Source organism: Balaenoptera physalus (assembly GCF_965194825.1).
Source record: "Balaenoptera physalus genome assembly, chromosome: 10".
NCBI lineage: Eukaryota > Metazoa > Chordata > Mammalia > Artiodactyla > Balaenopteridae > Balaenoptera > Balaenoptera physalus.
Window position 1 is genome coordinate 12,596,979 of NC_138889.1, and position 22,450 is coordinate 12,619,428.

The following is a 22,450-nucleotide window of genomic DNA, read 5'->3' on the forward strand; positions in this document are numbered from 1 at the left end:
AATCAGAGGCCGGCGGCATAAGCCGATATGACGGCAGATCGCGTGACTTGGCCGCGAGGGGCTCTCGGCGGTCACGTGGGCGCCGCGCGCTCCAACACGCCCCCTTCGTTCCCAGGGACTGAAGGAAGAAGAGGACCTGATTTAGGTACTAAGGTGGTGCAGGGTGGAGTTTCAGGTTGTATTTGTTTCTTTGCTTTTTCACTGGCGCTGGTGTGTGTAGCTCAAAGTCTTGTACGGAGCAGGTTTACGTTATTTATGCAAACAATCCTTGCTCTGCCTTGAGGGAACTAGATGATACTTCTTTTGAAATGCATGTTGGAAGCATTTTCTACTTAAGAGAAGGAGGCGCCAATACTTGTTAGACAACTTGGTAATACGTATTTCTCAACCCCAGCCTGCTCTTTTCTATAACACTGAATGGCTAGAATTTGGCTGAACCAGTTTAGGTAGGTGTTGAAATACCAGAAACCTTTTCGTAGTACAGATAAAGCAGATCTATGCAGACTAAACGGTAGTATCTGTAGATTCCTAGAGGTTTGCTTTTGCGCGCGTGTGTGGTTTTTATTTTTGTCGTTGTTAGCTTTTCTAAATATGAATTGCAGTGGTCACACTTGTAAATAAACCTTTCTGGAAGTCTCAGAGGAGTGGTTCTCAAAGTCCGACCAGCAGTGTCCAACAAATTTAGAGTTTCCTGGAAACACAAGTTCTTGGGAGCCGCCTCAGACCTGCTAGATTAGAAGCTCTGGGAGGACCCCAGGAAGCTGGGTTTAACAAACCCTGGATTGATTCCCATGTTTGATAAAGTTTGGGAACCACTGTTCTAGTGAATTTGACCATCAGAAGAAAATCCAAAGAAAGTCCTTTGATTTTGTTCCCTCTAGAGTGATAGATAGAAGAAAATACCGGAAAGTGAGAGATGACTAACTTTAGAGAAGAATATTTGTTTCCTTATAGGATCATCAGAAGTGCTGCAGTGTAAGGGGAGAAATTATTAGACTCTAATCATGAAAACCTTTTATATGAGTATTGTTTTAAATATCTGTGGCTTGCCTCCTACTTTCTTTTTTTAAATTAACATATATTAGTTTCAGATGTACAATATAATGGCTTGATATTTGTATATATTGTAAAATTACCTCCTACTTTCTAATTCACATTTCTTCACTTTTGTTTCCTTTGTTATTGTTCTTATTGCATCCTTTAATTTTTGAGATTAAGATTTTTACGTTCATTTCTGGGGAAAATTAAAATGTGGTTTAAAGGTGTTTACCTAGTACAAAGTTTCCAGATTTGTGATTGCTGTAGGGTAAAGCTCGCCTGCGTGGTTGGTTAGTCTACAAGTATATTTATCCCCTTTACTTGAATTAACTTCAGATTAAAAAAAATAACAGACTTCTCTTGAAAGATTGGGAAATTATGTTACAAAAATTGATAGATTTATGAAAGGTTGGGAAATTAAATTACATAAATTGATAAAATTTGAGTCTGCCAAGAAAAATAATTGTTGTTTCTATGAAAACTAAGAAGAATTCTTCAGAAAGACCAGATAAGGATGAATGCTAATAAAATACACATTGAATTGGGTGTGGGTCAGGTGGTTATAAAAGTCTAGAGATATTTTAAAGATATGTGCATTTTGTTGTATATTTATTTCCTTCTCAATTTTAGAAATGTCTTCATCACATTATCCAGGCATGTTTAAATTTTACATTAAGTATTTATCTCCCCCTCCTCAGTAAAATACTTCTTGGTTTTCTGATCGTACTACTGCTATTTCCTTTACTAATAGTTAAGGTAAACATTCCAGAGTGGTTTTTTGATGAAGTATTTAAAAATTGTCTCCCATGTAAGGGATTGAGAGGTATAAATTATTATGTATAAAATAAGCTACAAGGATATATTGTGCAATGCAAGGAATATAGCCAATATTTGTAATAACGATAAATGAAGTATAACCTTTAAAAATCACGAATCACAATATTGTACACCTATAACATATAATATTGTACATCAACGGTACTTCAATTAAAAAAATAAATAAATACATTATATGCATAGAATCACATTAATTATAAGTAACCCAGAACTGTTGACAAGAAATTAATACTAAAATTAACTAAATTTAGACCTTAAAAAAATTATCTCCCATAATAGGAATTCTACTACCTCATAATTTTTAACATCAGATACACAGAACATATATCTTCTGTGTATCTGAAATATCTCATCATATTAGGAAGACATTTCTTGTACGTTTTTTTTCCCTCTGACTTCTGTTGTCCACAGTGGAGAGCATGCCTCAATTTCGTTTTTTTACTGAAATGGTTTTGCCTAATTAGAAACAAACTAGAGAGTTACTTATTGAGTCAATCTTTTTCTCAGGTGTTGTCTTCTCAGATTTTTATTGTCAAAAGCATTTCTTGCATGCCTGCTAAGAAAAGACCTTTGTACTCAATGCTCTGTGAAGTACTACTGCAGAGCATATTGAAAGCTCTGGAATGCTTAGGATAATATGTACCATGGCTTCTCATATTTCTGCACTGTGGTATCCCTTATGCCCCAGAAGGAGGTGTAAAGGAAGAAGAACAGCGGCAGCAACAACAATTTCAGTAATATTAGCAGCAGTAAGCATATGTATAGAATTATTTAGTACAAAAACACGGAGAGAATGATTGGTAAAGAAGTAAAGTCAGTGACGTTAAGTTTACTTTTGGATGTGCAAGCTTAGTTTTGATAAGATTTAATCATCCTAATCTAAGAGGAAAAGGAACCATTATTCCCCTGAGAGCCTCCCTATGAAGATATTTTTTTCCTAGACCTTCTAGTGTTGTGATGTCAAATATGGTAGAGGCTAGCTATGTGTGCTTAAATTTAAATAAGTTAAAAAATAACAAATTCAGTTCCTCAGTTGCACTAGGCAGATTTCGAGGGCTCACTGGCCGCTTGTGGCTCTTGGCTATCATACTGGATCCTGTAGGGATCGAACATTTCCATCATCATTGAAAATTCTGTTGGGCAGCACTGTTTATCTTCCATGTCTCTACCTTTCTTTTGTGTGTGTGTGTGTGTGTGTGTGTGTGTGTGTGTGTGTGTGATAGTTATAATGACTACTTTAATATTCTTGTTTGCTAATTCTAACCCTTGTGTCAATTCTTTTTTTTTTAAATTGTGATGCAGTTGAATTATAATATTATAGTGGTTTACATCAGCACTGCTGGTGTAGTGGTAACATGCAAGAGCCCCAATATTATTATATTAGCTTCAGGTATACAACATGACGATTCAAAATTTTTATAGATTATACCCCATTTAAAGTTATGAGAAATATTGGCTATATTACCTGTGCTGTACAATATATCCCTGTAGCTTCTTTATTTTGTACATAGTAGTTTGTTCCTCTTAACTCCATACCGCTATCTTGCCTCTCTTTCTTCTCCCCATTGGTAACCTCTAGTTTGTTCCCTATGACAGTCTGTTTCTTTTTTGTGATATCCACTAGTTTGTTTTATTTTTTAGATTCCATATATAAGTGATAACATACAATATTTGTCTTTTTCTGACTTATTTCATTAAGCATAATACCCTTCAGGTCCATCCATGTTGTTGCAAATGGGAAAATTTCTTTTTTTTTTATGGCTGAGTAGTATTCCATTGTGTGTGTGTGTGCGTGTGTGTGTGTGTGTGTATCATCTTTATCCATTCATCTGTTGATGGACACTTAGATTGCTTTCATATCTTGGCTGTTGTAAATAATGCTGCTGTGAACATTGGGATACATGTATTTTTTCTAATTAGTGTTTTTGTCTTCTTCAGATTTATGCCCAGGACTAGAATTGCTGGATGGTATGGTGGTTCTATTTTTAGTTTTTTGAGGAACCTCCATACTGGTTTCCAAGTGGCTGCACCAATTTACATTCCCGCCAGCAGTGCACAAGCGTTCCCTTTCTCTACATCCTTGCCAACATTTGTTATTTGTGGTCTTTTTGATGATAGCCATTCTGACAGGTGTGAGGTGATATCTCACTGTGGTTTTGATTTGCATTTCTCTGATGATTAGCAACATTAAGCATCTTTTCATATGCCTGTTGGCCATCTGTATGCCTTTTTGGGAAAAATGTCTATACAGGGTCTTCTGTTCTTTTTTTAACCACGTTGTTTGTTTTTTGATATTGAGTTGTTTGAGCTGTATATATATTTTGGATATTAACCCCTTATTGGTTGTATCATTTGCAGATATTTTCTCCTGTTCAGGAGGTTTTCTTTTCATTTTGTTGATGGTTTCCTTTGCTGTGCAAAATCTTTTAAGTTTAATTAGGTCCCGTTTGTTTATTTCTACTTTTGTCTCCTTTGCCTTAGGAGACAGATCCAAAAAAATATTGCTACGATTTATGTCAAAGAGTGTTCTAACAATGTTTTCTTCTAGGAGTTTTATGGTTTCTGGTCTTACATTTAGGGATTTAATCCATTTTGAGTTTATTTATGTATATAGTGTTAGAGAATGCTCTAATTTCGTTCTTTTACATGTAGCTGTCCAGTTTTCCCAGCACCACTTATTGAAGAGGCTGTCTTTCCTCCATTGTATGTTATTTCCTCCTTTGTCATATATTAATTGACCACTGGTGTGTGGGTTTATTTCTGGGCTCTCTATTCTGTTCCATTGATCTATGTGTCTGTTTTTGTGCCAGTATTATATGGTTTTGATTACTGTAGCTTTGTGGTATAGCCTGAAGTCAAGGAGCATGATACCTCCAGCTCTGTTCTTTTTTCTCAAGATTGTTTTGGCTATTTGGGGTCTTTTGTGTTTCTACACGAATTTTAAAATTATTTGTTCTAGTTCTTTGAAAAATGCCATTAGTATTTTGATAGAGGTTGCTTTGAATTTGTAGATTACCTTGAGTAGTATTATTAATACTGCAATATTAATTCTTCTAATCCATGAACACAGTATATCTTTCCATCTGTTTGTGTCATCTTCAGTTTCTTTCATCAGCATCGTATAGTTTGCCAAGCACAGGTCTTTTACCTCATTAGTTAGATTTATTCCTAGATGTTTTATTCTTTTTGATGTGGTTGTAAATGGGATTGTTTCCTTAATTTCTCTTTCTGATAGTTTGTTGTTAGTGTATAGAGATGCAACAGATTTCTGTATATTAATTTTGTATTCTGCAACTGTACCGAATTCACTGATGAGCAGACTAGAGAATTGTTTAAAAGCCTTCAAATCTAGCAGTAGTCTGCATTCAATCTGCTTTGCAAGAGTCTTTATTTGTCTCCACTTTGAACAAAATGAAACTGGAAATCCAATGCAAAGCACTACAGGTACAGTCTATACAAGAAAGACTACTCAGAACTCCAGTCAGAAGAACCATACTCAAAAGAAAGGCTTTAATGACTGAGGAATAAATATTTAGGTTAAAAATAAAATTCTTAAGGTATACATATTGATAAGAATATAGGCTAGGCTTCATGTGACACACACCCAAAATATTAGCGATTTACTCCAGAGAAAAGTTTATTTTCCTTTCACATAAAGGTGTAAATTAGCATAGTTATCTATGGTAGCAAATAAACCCTCAAACTGTAATGACTGAGACACAATGGAAATTTATTTTTCACTCACGTACCAGGTCAAATGGATGATCCTGGTCAGTGGGTAGCCCTCCTCCACATGGTGATTCAGGAATCTAGGCTTTTCCATCTTGTAGCTCTGTCATCATCATAACTTTATGCATATTAAATAGAGAAATAGGAAAGAGGGTATGAAGCATGCATAGCTTTTCAAAGACCCAGTCTAAAAACTCCACGTGTTACCTCTCACATTCTGTTGGCCACAGCTCGGTCACATGACCACATCTAACTATTAGGGAGGCTGAGAAATGTAGTCTTTATTCTGGTAGTGTATTTGTTCAGCTAAAGTCAGAGTTTCCATTTCTGTAATAGTTATCTATTACTTTGTAATAAATTACCCCAAAACATAAGGGCATGGAACAATAACCGTTTGCTTCACAATTTCTGTGGGTCGAGAATCTGGTTGCAGCCTAGCTGGAGCCTCTGGCTCTGGATCTCTCAGAGGTTACAGTCAAGGTATCAGCCAGGGCTGCAGTCATCTCAAGTCTGTATTTGGGGAGAATCCCTTCCAAACTCACTCAGTTGACTGTCAGCAACCTCAAAAGTTCTGCTTCTAAGCTCACCCACACCGCCATTGGCAGCTGCTAGGTTCTCATTGGCTATCGTCAGAGAGATTGGTTTCTTGCCATGTGGGTGGTGAGAGATGCTCTTTGTTCTTCTTTCTTTACGAAAGAAATGAAAGGCTCAGGTTGAGTCACTTGCCCTAAAATTGCAAACCAAGAAGGAATTGCTGTTGCAGCCCTTCCCAGGAGTGGAATTTTAAACCAATCAGTCTGGAATTTCCTGGTCAGCACTGGTGAGCTAATCTGCCTGAGACCACCCCCACCCCACCCCTTCCTTCCCCTAAGGGAAGGTCACCTTGCCTGAAAAAACCCACTCTTTTAACTTCCTTGTCCCACCCTCTTTCTGCCTATAAAAACCTTCCATTTTGGTTTTTTTGTTCTTGTTGTTTTTTTACAGTCTAGTGTTTATTTTATGTTATGGCAGTTACACTTGAATTTCAAAAATTTAAAACATAAAAAGTGGTTAGGGACTGCCGGCTTAAAAAAAATGCACAACGTGAGAGTTGTGAGTTAAGTTTTATTTGGGGCAAAATGAGGACTATAGCCTGGGAGATAGCATCTCAGATAGCTCTGAGAAACTGCTCCAAAGAGGTAGGGGGGAAGGTCAGTATACATGTGATTTTGGTCAATCAGGAGTACATGCAAACAAGCACATATTTTTTTGCAAAAAGTTTCTGCTAGTCTTGTGAAGGTACTGCTAGTCATGAGGAGCAGACATGACCATGAAGGATTTTAGTGCTTTTCTAGATATGAGGAGATATAAGAATTGGGCTCATAAAATCGTCTCCTGAAAATATCTATCTGAAGATCTGTTCTGCCAGTTTTTCCCAGAGCACGGAATGCCTCATTTCTGTTCTCCACCCTGAGCTCCTTTCGGGGGGGTATTGAAAGTCAGCCGCTGCAGCAGCACATGATTTAATCCTTGTAGAGGTAGATGGCACCTGCCAATTTGTATTTGACAGGACTAACATTTGTATCAACAGTTGATAAATGTCTAAGATTGTTTATTATACAGCAGGGTACAATGGTAGTGCTAATGCCAACAGGGCACTATGGAAATTAGTCTAAAAATTGTCATTTATCTTTATACAAGCAACAACACTTGCTGCTGTTTTAGAATTTTGGGATATAGTCTGCTTCTAATGCTAAGCAGTCCTTGAACATTTTTAATGTTATACAGTGTTATAGTAATTAGTTTGGCAAATGTTTCAAAATAAAGTAGAAATATATTCATAAGATGACAGAAATGCACATCCTGTTTTGTTTTCAATAAGAACCATAATAGGTATAGGTCAGAGCTCTTCCCTATGTGAAATAATTTACACATGGATGAGTGCTATAATATCACCATCTAAAATAATCACTAAATAGGGGCTTCCCAGGTGGTGCAGTGGTTAAGAATCCGCCTGCCAATGCAGGGGACATGGGTTTGATCCCTGGCCTGGGAAGATCCCACATGCTGCAGAGCAACTAAGCCCCTGCACCACAACTACTGAGCCTGTGCGCCTAGAGCCCGCGAGCCACAACTACTGAAGCCTGTGCGCCTAGAGCCCGTGCTCCGCAACAAGAGAAGCCACTGCAAGAAGCCCGTGCACCACAACGAAGAGTAGCCCACCCTCGCCACAACTAGAGAAAGCCCGCGCACAGCAACGAAGACCCAACACAGCCAAAAATAAAAACAAATAAATAAATTTATATTTTAAAAAACTCATTAAAAAAATAAAATAATCACTAAACACAATTCTTCTTAAGAAATAAGCAAAGGAGAAACCTTCCATTTTGTACAACTCCTGCGAGTATCTCTCAGCTGGCCAGATGAGATGCTGCCCAAATTCGTGAATTGTTTAATAAGCCAGTTGGATCTTCAAATGTACCAGGTTGAATTGTGTTTTTTAACAAGGTAGTAGTTGAAGGAGCAGTATCCATAAAGAACCCTGTGAATCACAGGGAATGGAAGCAATGCTGCTTCAGAACCAGGGGATGAAATGAGGCTGTTGCGAAGGAAGAGATCTTCCTCTGTCCTTCTAGGTTCCTTTGGCTGGTCTAAGAATTAAAGTGACATGAAACAGATTAACAGGGAAAAATCAAACAGAAGTTTAATAACATGTACACATGGGAGAGACCCAGGAAATCTGAATAACTCACCAAAATGGCCAAAGTCCTCACCTTAAATACCATCCTCAGCCAAAGACAAAAGATGTTAGAGGTAGTGGTTTTAGGACTGCAAGGAGAGGAAGGCAATTCACATGGATATGGAAAAGTAAATAGGTAAACAAACGCCTGCTAGGCCATGCCACAGCAGAACATAACATCACACCCATAAGTTCCCAGAAATAACTAAGGGAGACTTTGGGTGAGACCTACGGTCAAGGAGCAAATAATCTGTGACATTTGAACTATTCGTGTTGAGGTGTTGGCATTCATAACCGTGGACTGGTGGGGCCTGAGGAAATTTGAATTGTAAATACAAAATTTGACTGAATAGAATTGGAGCACAGAGAGAATATTGACTTTGTCTAAGGAACTCAAAGCAGCTTCACAGCTCAAGTTAAGACTTTAAGGAGAAATGGGAGTCACCCGTGTCAGGTGATAGATGTGACTAGAAGGTCAGAGGAGCTGCCTCTGCAATGGGTGACAAATCAAAGCATGTAGCATGTTCTGGGATGAGAAAATGGGACCATAATGTGGCTAAAGCTGAGCATCGTTTTATAAACGAGACAGAAGGAGGATGGGCTGCGTGCGTTGAGTTCTATTTGTTGGAATTCTTTGAGGTCTGAGATGAATTTCTCCATGGGGGAATTTAATTTGCTTCTGTCAGGCTTCTGGGGATTCTGCTAATCCAAGATCACTCTGATTTCAACTCTCATTTTGAAGTGTTTAATACCACCAAGATGACAAGGATTTGGCCTGAGAGCTGGCTTTCAGTTCTAAATTCTCACCAGTGATTCCCTCCCTTTGCTGCACTCGTGTTGTGAGTGTGTTTCTTTCCTTTGGAGTCCCCTGGGGCTGGAGGTGAGGGGTGGGAGGTGGGGAGAGATATTTTCATGAAAAAGTTTACCCAGATACCTAGGTCACCAAATAATCAGAAACAGAATGAAAGTCATCTTTCTGATGAAAGAGGCTGGCATTTTATTTACCGGCATTTTTCTCTACTAAGAAAACTATTTCCAAAATCTTTGCTTTAGAAAATGTTGGGTAAAGGAAAGAACATGGAATGGCTGGTCCAAATGTCAGAGAGCTGGGTTTTTTTTCCCCAAACATCTTTTATTTACTCACCGCTTTGCTTGTCACCGATGGACTTTAAATACCAGAGCTAATTTTTAGTCTGGTCCCTAGTTCAGTGACACAGAACTTCAATTGCCTCCTATGTAAAAATAGAACACTAATGCATACTGTATTCATTTTCAACAGCTGCCCTAACAAAGTACCACGCATTAGGTGGCTTAAAACAATAGAAATGTATTGTCTGACAGTTCTGGGGGCTAGAAGTCCACAATCAAGGTGCTGGCAGGGCCATGCTCCCTCTGAAACCTTTAGGGAAGAACCTTCCATGCCTCTTCCTAGCTTCGGGTGGTGGCCATCAATCCTGGGTGTTGCTTGCCTTGCGGTTGCCTCACTCCACCGTCTGCCTGTGGTATTACATGGTGTTCTCCCTTGTGTCTGCTCCAATTCCCCTTTTCTTATTAAGGACATCAGTCATATGGAATTAAGCGCCCACCCTACTCCAGCATGACCTCATTTTATCAATAGTTAACATTTATCTACAACAACCCTATTTCCAAATAAGGTCACATTCTGAAATACTAGGAGTTAGGACTCCACCTATCTTTTTTTGGAACTCAATTCAACTCCTAACACATGCCTTTTAGGTCATTCCCTTCTGTCTTCCTCAGTACACACCATGCATATCTTATATGCCTCAGTTATAGCACTTGTCATTGTTTAAAATAAACTATTATTGACATATAGCATACATACAGATGAAAACATACAAACTACAAATGTACATCTTGAGGAACGATCACAAAATTAACACACACATGTTACCATCACCCAGATAAAAAAGAGGACATTACCAGCACCCCAGAACCCTCCTCATGCCCCCTCCGAGTTACATTCCTTCCTAACCAAAGGTAGTCACCATCCTGATTTCTAATATTATAGATTTGTTTTGCCTGTTTTTGAAGTTTACATGATTAGAATAATTCTGTTCCTATTCTTCTGTCTTTTGTGTCGTTTATTTGATAGTATGTTTGTGGGTTAATGCAAATTGTCAGTGTAGCAATCCTTTATTTTCTTTTCTGCATAGTAGTCCATTGTATGACTATATGATATTATCCATTACACCGTTGATAAATATTTAGGTTGTTTTCAGTTTGCACTCTTACAAATAATGTTGTCAAGGACTTTCTTACATACATCTTTGATACATGTAAGTATGCATTTCTGTTTTGTATATCTGTAGGAGTAAATAGCTGGATCTTAGATTTTACATATATTTAGCTTGAGTACATTACTGTCAAACAAGTTTTCAATGTTTGTAGCAATTTACATTTCCTCCAGAGGTATACATTTGTCTATCCTCGTGCCAACAACAGTAGCATATAAAAGTTTCAGTTGCTCCAGATTCTTTTGCGGTACCCAATATGGGATACTATCAGTTTGTTAAATTATAACTATTCTTTGGGTATGTAATGGTATTTTACACAGATACTGGTTTTAATTTAAACTGCCTCATTGACTAATGTTTTCACGTTTACTGGCCATTTGAATATCTACTTTTTTGATGTGCCTCTTCTGACATTTCACCCCTATATTTACCTACTGAATTGTCTACATTAAAAAAATTACTTTGTAGCCAATCTTTATATATTCTGGATATATACTTTTTCAATCATATGTATTGCAGGTATCTTCTCCCAAACTGTAGCTTGAATTTTGTTTGTCTTAATGACATCTTTTGATATACATCTTTTGTTCAATTTATTCCTAGGTATTTGATTTTTATGCTATTTCAAATGATATGTTGCTCAGTTTTTTTTTCTTTTTTTAAAATTGAAGTATAGTTGATTTACAATGTTGTGTTAGTTTCTGGTGTACAGCAAAGTGATTCAGTTATACATATATATATATATATTCTTTTTCATATTCTTTTCCACTATAGTTTATTACAGGATATTGAGTATAGTTCCCTGTGCTATACAGTAGGACCTTGTTGTTTATCCATTCTATATATAATAGTTTGCATCTGCTAGTCCCAAACTCCCAATTCAACCCTCCCACCGCTACTTGGCAACAACAAGTCTGTTCTCTATGTCTGTGAGTCTGTTTCTGTTTCACACATAAGTTCATTTGTGTCATATTTTAGATTCCACATATAAGTGATATCATATGGTATTTGTCTTTCTCTTTCTGAATTACTTTGCTTAGTATGATAATCTCTAGGTCCATCCATGTAGCTGCAAATGGCATTATTTCATTCTTTTTTATAGCTGAGTAATATTCCACTGTATATATATATATATATATATATATATATATATATATATATATATACAACATCTTCTTTATCCACTCATCTGTCGATGGACATTTAGGTTGTTTCTATGTCTTGGCTATTGTAAATAGTGCTGCTATGAACATAGGGGTGCATGTAACTTTTCGAATTAGAGTTTTGTCCTGATATATGCCCAGGAGTGGGATTGCTGGATCATATGGCAACTCTATTTTTAGTTTTTTGAGGATGATTCTCAGTTCTAATGTCAAATTATCAATCTTTCTTTTATATTTGGTGTTCTTTAGATTCTATTTAAGAAATCTTTGCTTACCCCAAAGTCACGAAGACATTCTAAATTATCTACTGAAAACATTGTCTTAGTTTTTGCATTTAGATCTACAATCCACCTGAAATTAATTTTTATGTACAGTATGATATAAGAATCAAGACTCATCCCCCACCCACCCCAACCCATGACTATCCAATTAACCCAACACCATTTACTGAAAAAAAAAAAAAAAAGTCTATTATTCATCACTCTGTAGTTCCATCTTTGTCAACACTCCAAGTATCCATATATATAAGGTCTGTTTCTAGAATCTGTTTGATTGCTTTTTCTAACTATTCTTGCACTGATACCACATTGTCTTCATTCCTGAAGGTTTATGATAAGACTTGATATCCAGTAGTATAAACCCTCTAACTTTGTTCTCTTTAAAGATCATCTTGGCTGTTCTGGCCTTTTTGCATTTTCATGTAAATTTTATTATCCGATAGTCAATATTATTATTTTATTATTATTTATTTTTTTGGCTGCACCATGTGGCCTGTGGGATCTTAGTTCCCTGACCAGGGATCAAACCCAGGCCATGGCAGTGAAAACACTGAGTCCTAACCACTGGTCCACCAGGGAATTCCCCAGATTGTCAATTTTTAACAAAAAAGTCCTCTGGCATTTTGATTGTGATTGCCTTGGGTCTATAGATTGTTATGGGATGCCTTGATTCTTTCACAACATTGAGTCTTTCGACTCATGAACATGGTATGACCTTCCATTTTTTTAAAGGTGTCCTTTAATTTCTTTCAATAATGTTAAATAATTTTTTTGTAGAAATCTTGCAGCTTTCATTAGATTCCTTCCTAGATGATTGATGCCTTTGAAGCTATTTAAATTTTTTTGCTTTTTTAAAAAACCTTTTTTAAGAGCAGTTTTAGATTCACAGCAAAATTAGGAGAAAGATACAGAGATTTCTCTTACACACCCTGCCCCTAAGTATGCGTAGCCTCCTGCATTACCAACATCCTCCACGAGAGTGGTATATTTGTTACAACTGATGGACCTACATGTCATAATCACCCGAAGTCCATAGTTTACACTAGGGTTCACTCTTGGTGTTGTACATTCTATGGCTTTGGACAAATGTATAATGACATGTATCCATCATCTTAGTATCATACAGAGTATTTTCACTGTCCCCCCCCGCCCCCCGCAAATCCTCTGTGCTCACCTATGCATCCCTCTCCACTGTATTCCCCCACTGCCCCCCATGACCCCTGGCAACCACTGATTTTTTTTTTTACTGTCTTCATATTATTTCCTTTTCCAGAATATCATATTATCATACAGTTAGATCCCTTCTCAGATTGACTTCTTTCACTTAATAATATGCATTTAAAGTTCCCCCATGTCTTTTCATGGCTTGATAGCTCATTTCTTTTTAGTGCTAAATAATATTCCACTGTCTGTATGTACCACAGTTTATCCGTTCACCTACTGAAGATAGATATCTTGGTTGCTTCCACATTTTGTCAGTTATGAATAAAACTACTGTAAACATCTGTGTGCAGATTTTTGTATGGATATAAGTTTTCAACTCCTTTGGGTAAATACCAAGGGCAAATTGTATTACTATATTTAAATTTTTTTATTTTATACAATTTATTATTGTATACTGATCTCGTATCCAGCAATCTTGCTAAATCTATTCATTAGTTCTAATAGTTTTCTAGAGACCTGTTGGCTTTCCATATGTGATCTTGTCATATATGAATAATGATATTCATATTTCCAATCCACTTATTTTTTTGTCTTTCCTTATTACATTGGCTGGGGGCCTCTGGTACAATATTAAATAGAATTGTTGATAGTGAATATCTCTGTCTTGTTCCTGTTCTCAAGAATTAAGCTTCCAGTCTTTTGCTTCAAATGCCATGTTTGCTATAATTTTTTATTGACACCTATGATCAGATTAGGGAAGTTTCTTTCTATTCCTGATTTGCTAAGATATTTTATTATGAAATAATTTTGAAAATTTTATCAGATCCTCTTTTTGTATCTATTGAGACAACCACATGATTTTTCACCTTTGTTCTGTTGATGTAGTGAATTTCCATTGACTGCATTAAAGTATTAAACCAACTTTGCATTCTTGAAGTAAACGTAACTGGGCCTTGATGTAGTCTTTTATATCTGGCCAAGATAATCTTTGCTAATATTTGTTTATGGTTTTTTTTGTCTATGTGTTTGGGTGAGATTAGCTTGTAATTTTCCTTTCTTAGAATATTTCTGACAGATTTGAGTATGAAGCTTATGCTGGCCTCAAAATAAGTTGAAAAATATTATTTATTTTACTAGTCTTTGAAGAGTTTGTGTAAGATTGATATTGTTTCTTTCCTTAAATAGCTTGAAGACTTCACTAGCTAATCAACGTGTGTCTGGAAGATTTTTTTGTTAACTTTTTATTTTGGAATGATTTTAGACTTACAAAAAATTTGTAAAAACAGTGAAGATAGTTCCTGTATACCAATAATTCTTAACTGGGGGTGATTTTGCCCCTCCAGAGGACATTTGCGAATATATGAAGACATTTTACTTTGTCACAGTTTGGGAGCGGAGAGAGGTAGTGCTAATGGCATCTGATGGGTAGAGGCCAGGGGCCAGAGGTGCTGCTAAACCTCCTACAGTACACAAGACTGGCCCTCATGACAAAGAACTATTCAGCCCACTATGCCAGTAGTGCTGATATTGAGAAACCTTGAATGAGGTCATTCATCTCAGCTCTTCAGACTCATATTTCAGGTATAAGAACTAGAAAACAAGCTTGTATTAGAAAAATTGAACTGAAAATTAAATTATTTTAGTCAGATATTATGATCGTTATGTATGTATATATATCATGGATGTTTTATTGCATATATATGTCCCAGTTCATTCACGAAAACACAAACCATTCTAGATATTTAAATAGTAAGGGCTTTAGTACAGTGAATTGATGCTTATAAAATCATCGAAGCGGGAGGGGAAGTGAGAGTCAAGGGAGAGCTGGTGCTGCCTTTCAGACACTCAGAAAGTAGAGAATCATGATAACAGTTGCCAGTGATCTCAGCTGCCCATAACACTGAATTGGGTGATTTGCAGAAGTTCATCCAAAAGCTGTTGCAAGCTTCGCATCTGCCTTTTGCCAGTACATCTACCTTCTTGAGAGGAGAAATGATAGTTTATACTTCTCTTCCATCTTCCTAATTGCCTATAAATTGGAAGCTTATTGGCAAGGAATTCTTGGCAATGTCATTATCCTTCCAGCCCCTTGAAGAGGAAAGGATAGAAAGGGGTGAGGACAGTGCTGAGTTAACAGCAGACAGTATGGCACCGTCCAACCATTGGGTTACTCAACATTCTTACAACCCCTCCTGTCCGTATTTATCTTCCATACAAAAGTAATAACAAAGCATCCCATTTCTGCCTAATATGATGCAGTTATCACTTCTTCAAACAAAAACATCCACCCTCTTCCCCCAAAAGTGAAGACTCAGCGTTCCATGAGTCACTAGCTATATCTGGGTAATAATCATTCTTTTCTAATACAATCACAATCATCCTTTGATATGTAACTGCAAATTAAAATTTTAATATTCACCATTATGACTTATATAGAAGAGTAGTAAAAGTGAGAGAGAGAAAAAAAATTATACTCTGGCTATGGGAGAAACAGTATTATAGATTGTTGCTGGTTTAGAGCATATACCATATTTTGTATGAGGGCATGTCAGCCCCTCATGATGTTGTCACTGAACCTGAACTGAGTTGAATTTATTCAGCTATAATCTTCCACGGGCCATTCTACTGTTCTGTAGTGCCAGCTGCTTTGTGTTGATGGGATACGTGGTAAAATAAGGGAATCCTATGGGTACGATCACTTCTTTTACTGTAAAATGAAATCCATTGTCAGAAGCTGTGTTGCGTGAGATACCATGATGGTAAATTGTCGTCTGGAAGTTTGTGCGTGGTGTTGCTAGCAGAAGAGCTGTGGCCAGGGAAAGCATGCATCTATCCAGTATAAGTATCTATTCCAGTGAAAACAAATTGCTGCCCTTCCCATGATGATTTCTAAGGAAATCAACCTGTTACCCTGTGGGTAACTGTTCCCTCAAAGGAATTGTGCCATGTTAGGAACTCAGCATTTATTTCTGTTAACAGTTGGGCCTTCACACTGTCTTAGATAGATGAACCTTAGTGAGGAACACGCATGTCGGTGATCCCAGCAAAACCTCGGTGTGTGCCATCCGCCCACTTTACTTGAACTTGCGGGGCAAATACTTGAATGGCCATGGAAAGAGGCTACTAATGACCTACAGAACAGGACATCTTGATCACCTAATTATTGAAAGCTGCCTCAGCAATGAATGATCTATGAATTCACTTGAGACTCAAATGTCCTCGTACACTGTGTCCATTGTGAGAAGTTGATCCCTAGACCTCCTTGTCACCAGCTTTCCAATCTTGTTCCCTCTAAGTGCCTGACAATGTGGCCAAAGCGTTAACCCCTGCCCACGAATCTAAATAGGTCTGTATAGATCTGGCGATCTCTCTTTCTGGGCAAACTGAACAACTAGATGCACTGCTTATATGAGATGAATGCTCCCAGTGGGAGTGTCCCTTTTCCTCATTGTCATTCAGGGCTACCCTGAGTGCAGCTATTAACTCTACAGCTGTCCACTTCTGGCTGATAGCAATTTATTGTGTATCATCATCTGCAAACTAGTTCTGCGTTTTTCCTTCCTCAACTAACTGATGATAGGGATGAGTTAAAGGAGAGCTGACAATTCATCAGGAGTAGGTGCCACTCTTAGCTGCTCAAGCTAAACATTGAAAACAGAAGCTCTGATATATTTACCCTTATCAATAAATTCCTACCTGGTCTAGTGCTCTTAAAATTCAGTCTCAGCTTTTTGTTCATATAAATTGGCAAAATATTGCAATCCTTTTGATGACCTTCCTGGGTCAGTCCTTGTACACATCCCCATAGAGCAAGGATTAGCAAACTCTGGCTTGTGAGATGACAACCTGTTTTTGTCAATAAAGTTTTATCAGAATACTGTGATGCCCATTTTTTAACGTATTGTTTATATTTGCTTTTGCAACAACAGTGTTGAATAGTTGTAACGGAGATTCTATGGCCTGCAAACTTAAAATATTTTCTATGCAGCTCTTTAAAGAAAAAAATGCCAATCCCTGCCCTAGATTACAATAGAATATAACTCTAGTTTTATATCTAGAAGCAATGAGAGATGGTGGAGGTGCATTTGAGGAGAATCAGGATCTGCTTTAAGGGAAAAAATTGTGGGGTCTTTAAGCCTGGGAGGAAGGAAGTGCTAATTTCACTGGAACAGAAGAATGCAGATGTTCAAGTTTCTCAGTTCATTGGAATGCACACATAAATATCATCATTTCAGTATTCAAGATCTCATTCTTTTTCATTTAACATCCAAAGTTTTACATAAGAGACTTGACAAGGAAGTGACCCCTGTTTATATCGTAATTCTGCAATCCTCAGTATAATAATTTAAATGTGCTTTAGGGTTTTTGTTTTTGTTTTTTTGGAAATATCAACCCCTGAGACTACAAAAGATAAGAGACTTTTTCAAGGGATTCCTAGAAGTTCTATGGTTCTCTCTTGGTACTTTGACCCAAGATTTTAAAGCCCTGATCTTGTCATTTTACTTCTTTTTTTAAAAATTATTGTTTATTTAGGTAACGTTGGCTTATAACATTATATGTTTCATGTGTACAACATTATGTTTCTACTTCTGTGTACCCTACAGCGTGCTCACCACCAAAAATTTAGTTTTCATCCATCACCATACAGTTGATCCCCTTTGCCCATTTTGCCCCATCCTCTCTGGTGACCACTACTCTGTTGTCTGTATCTATGTATTTGTTTTTGTTTGGTTTAGTTTGTTAATTTATTTTGGTTTTTTTTCTTTGTTTGTTTTTTAGATTCTACATACAAGAGAAATCATACAGTATTTGTCTTTCTCTGTCTGACTTATTTCTCTTAGCATAATACCTTGAGGTTCATCTTTGTTGTCAAATGGTAAGGTTTCATGTTTTTTTATGGCTGAGTAGCATTCCATTGTACATATATACCACATCTTTTTTTATCTATTCATCCACTGATGGGCCCTTAGGTTTTTTCCATATTTTGGCTCTTGTTAATAATGCTGTGGTGAACATAGGGGTGCATGTATCTTTTCTAATTAGTGTTTTCATATTCTTTGGGTAAATACCCATAAATGGGATAGCTGGATCATACAGTAGTTAGTTCCATTTTTAATTTTTTGAGGAACCTCCATACTGTTCATAGTGGCTGCACCAATTTACATTCCCACCACCAACAGTGTAGGAGGGTTCCCTTTTCTCCACATCCTTGTCACCATTTGTTATTTCTTGCCTTTTTGATAATAGCCATTCTAACATGTGTGAAGTTATATCTCATTGTGGTTTTAATTTGCATTTCCCTCATAATTAGTGATGTTGAACACCTTTTCATGTGCCTGTTGACCATCTGTATGTCTTTTTTGGGAAAATGTCTCTTCAACTCCTCTGCCCATTTTTAAATCAGGTTGTATTTTTTAAGTTGTTGTTGAGTTGTATAAGTTCTTTACATATTTTGGATATTAACCCCTTATTGGATATATCATTTGCAAATATTTTCTCCTATTCAGTAGGTTGTCTTTTCATTTTGTTAATGGTTTTCTTTGCTGTACAGGAGAGTTTTAGTTTGATGTAATCCTATTTAGTTTAATGTTAATTTTTGGGTTTGTTTCTCTTGCCTGAGGAGACATATCCAAAAAAAATGTTTCTAAGACTGATGTCAAGAGCATACTGCCTATGTTTTCTCTAGAAGTTTTATGGTTTCAGGTCTTACATTTATGTCTTTAATCCATTTAAAATTTATTTTTGTATATGGTGTGTGAAAGTAGTCCAGTTAGATTTTTTTTGCATGTGGCTGTTCAGTTTTCCCAATACTATTTATTGAAGAGGCTGTCTTTTCCCCATTGTATGATGCCTCCTTTGTCATAGATTAATTGCTCATATAAGTGTGGGTTCACTTCTGGGCTCTCTTACTCTGTTCCATTGATTTATGTGTCTGTTTTTGTGCCAGCACCATACTGTTTTGATTACTGTGGCTTTTTAGTATAGTTTGACATCAGGGAGCGCATGATACTTTCCAGCTGTTTTCTTCCTTCTCAAGATTATTTGGGGTCTTTTGTGTTTCCATACAAATTTTAGAATTATTTGTTCTAGTTCTGTGAAAAACGCCATTGGTATTTTGATAGGGATTACACTGAATCTGTACATTGCCTTAGGCAATATGGTCATTTTACCAACATTAATTCTTCCAATCTATGAGCACGGTATATCTTTCCATCTATTTGTGTCATCTACAGTTTCTTTCATGAATGTCTTATAGTTTTCCAAGTACAGGTCTTTTACCACCTTGGTTAGATTTATTCCTAGGTACTCTATCCTTTTTGATGCAATGTAAATGAGTTTTTTAAAAAAAAATTATCTTCCTTATAGTTTGTTGTTAGTGTATAGAAATGCAACAGATTTCTGTATGTTAATTTTGTATCCTGCAACTTTGCTGAGTTTATTTATTATTTTTAATAGATTTTTTTGAGGCATCTTTAGGATTTTCATGTATAGTATCCTGTCATCTGCAAACAGTGATGGTTTTACTTCTTCCTTTCCAATTTGATGTCTCTAATTTCTTCTCCTTTTCTGGTTGATAAGTCTAGGACTTCCAATACCATGTTGGAACAAAAGTGGTGAGAGTGGGCATCCTTGTCTTGTTCCTGATCTTAGAGGAAATGCTTTTAGCTTTTGACAGTTGAATATGATATCAGCTGTGGGCTTGTCATATATGGCTTTTACTGTGTTGAGGTTTGTTCCCTCTATACCCACTTTGTTGAGAGGTTTTATCAATATAATAAATGGACATTGAATTTTGTCAAAAGCTTTTTCTGTTGAGATGATCATATGATTTTTATTTTTCAATTTGTTAATGTGGTGTATCACATTGATTGATTTGCAAATATTGAACCATACTTGCACCCCTGGGTTAAATCCCAGTTGATCATGGTGGATGACCCTTTTAATGTATTGTTGAATTTGGTTTGCTAATATTTTGTTGAGGATTTGTGCACCTGTGTTCATCGGTGATATTGGCCTGAAATTTTCTTCTTTTGTGGTACTTTTGTCTGGTTTTGGTATACAGGTGAGGCTGGCTTTATTGTGTTGTGTCAATTTCTCCCTTTATGTTTGTTAATACTTGCTGTATGTATTTAGGTGATCCTAGGTTGGGTGCATATATATTTACAATTGTTATATATTCTTGTTGGATTGATCCCTTTAGCATTATGTAATGTCTTTGTCACTTATTATAGTCTTTGTTTGAAAGTCTATTTTGTCTAAGTATTGCTACCCCAGCTTTCATTTTGTTTCCAGTTGCATGGATACCTTTTTCCATCCCCCCCACTTTCAGTATGTGTGTTTCTGTACATCTCAAGCAAGTTTCTTGTAGGCAGCATATATATATATGGGTGTTGTTTTTGTATCCATTCAGTCACTCTGTGTTTTGATTGGAGCATTTGGTCCATTTACATTTACAGTAATTATTGATATGTATGTACTTAGTACCATTTTGTTACTTGTTTTCTGTTTGTTTTGTATTCCTTTTTTCTTCTTATGTTCTTTTCCCTTGTGATCTGATGACTGTCTTCAGTGTTATGTTTGGATTCCTCTTTCTTTTTTTGTGTGTATCTGTTATATGTTGTTGGTTTGTGGTTACCATGTGGTTTATATACAAGAAATTTTTTTAAATTGATCTCTTAAATTCAAATGCATTAAAAGAAACCCTGCATGTTTACTCTCCCCCCCACCAAGTTTAATGTTTTTGACTTCATATTTTACATCTTTTTGTTTTGTGTATATCTTAACTACTTATTGTGGCTGTAGATGATTTTACTGCTTTTGTCTTTTAATCTTTATTTTAACCTTTAAGCTTTAAAAGTGGCTCATCTATTACATTTACCATATATTTGCCTTTACCAATGAGATTTTTCCTTTTGTAATTTTCATATTTCTAGTTGTAGTCTTTTCTTGTCCACTTAGAGAAGTCCCTTTAACATTTCTTGTAAAGCCAATTTAGTCCTGCTGGACTCTCAGTTTTTGCTTGCCTGTAAAACTCTATCTCTCCTTCATCTGAATGATAGCCTTGCCAAGTATTCTTGGCTGTAGGTTTTTTCCTTTCATCACTCTAATTATATCATGTCACTCACTTCTGACCTGCACAGTTTCTACTGAAACTTTCTACTGAAAGTCAGTGACAGTCTTATGGGAATTCACTTTTATGTAACTGGTTGCTTTTCCCTTACTGCTTTTAAGATTCTCTTTTGATCTTTAAGTTTTACCATTTTAATTACAGTGTGTCTTTGTGCATTCCTTTTGGGATGGATCTTGTTTGGAATTCTTTGTGCTTCCTGGACCTGGATGCCTGTTTCCATTCCCAGGATAGGAAAGTTTTCAGCTTTTATCTTTTCAAATAAATTCTCTGCCCCTTTCTCTCTCTCTTTGGCTTCTGGGACCCCTGTAATATGAATGTTAGTATGCTTGATGGTGTCATAGAAATCTCTTAAACTATTCTCATTTAGAACAATTTCTTCTTCTTTTTTCTGCTTTGCTTGGGTAATTTCGACTACTCTGTCTTCCAGTTCACTGATTTGTTCCCTTGTATCATCTAATCTGTTGATTCTTTCTAGTGTAATTTTTAGTCATTGTACTCTTCAGCTCTGTTTGGTTCTTCTTGTTTATGTTTTCTAAGTCTTTGTAAAACTTCTCACTGTGTACATCTTTTCTTCTCCCAGGTTTGTTGAGCATCTTTATGATTATTATCTTGAACTGTTTATTGGGTAGATTGCTTATCTTCACTTTGCTTAGTTCTTCTGGGATTTTATCTGGTTCGTTTGTTTGCAACATATTCCTGTGTTGCCTCATTTTACCTAATTCTCTGTGTTTATTTGTAGGTATTGCATAGGTTGGTTACATTTCCTGATCTTGGAGAAGTGGGTTTATGCAGGAGATGTCCTATGGGGTCCAGCAGCACACACCCTTCTGGTCCCTTGAGCTATGTGCTCTAGGAGCGCCCCCTATGTGGGCTGCATGTGCCCTTCTGATGTGGTGGAGCCAACTACTATGGACACACTGGTAAGTGAGGCTGGTCCCTGGCCCAGTTGGCTGCCAAGCCCTGCCTGGTTTGGAGCCTGCCAGCTGCGGGTGGATGGGGCCAGGTCTTGGGGTGGCTGGTTATGTAGCCTGGGGGTGTCCCAGTACTGGTGCCGACTGGCTGGTGGGCAGGGAATCCCCTGGCACTAAGGCTAGAGGGAGGACTACAAAATGGCACTTGCCAGCACCAACGTC

At 36.8% G+C, this 22,450-nt stretch overlaps 1 long non-coding RNA gene across 6 annotated transcripts in view; it reads left to right on the forward strand.

Annotated features, from left to right (window-relative positions):
• The first annotated feature begins 50 nt into the window (after positions 1-50).
• LOC309637022 overlaps positions 51-22,450 on the forward strand; it is a 98,336-nt gene continuing 75,936 nt past the window's right edge. The window contains exons 1-2 of one of the 6 annotated variants that reach the window (XR_014250368.1): positions 51-145; positions 22,057-22,237. This is a non-coding gene — a long non-coding RNA (uncharacterized lncRNA). The other 5 variants (XR_014250369.1, XR_014250370.1, XR_014250371.1 and 2 more) reach the window with 5 other exon arrangements.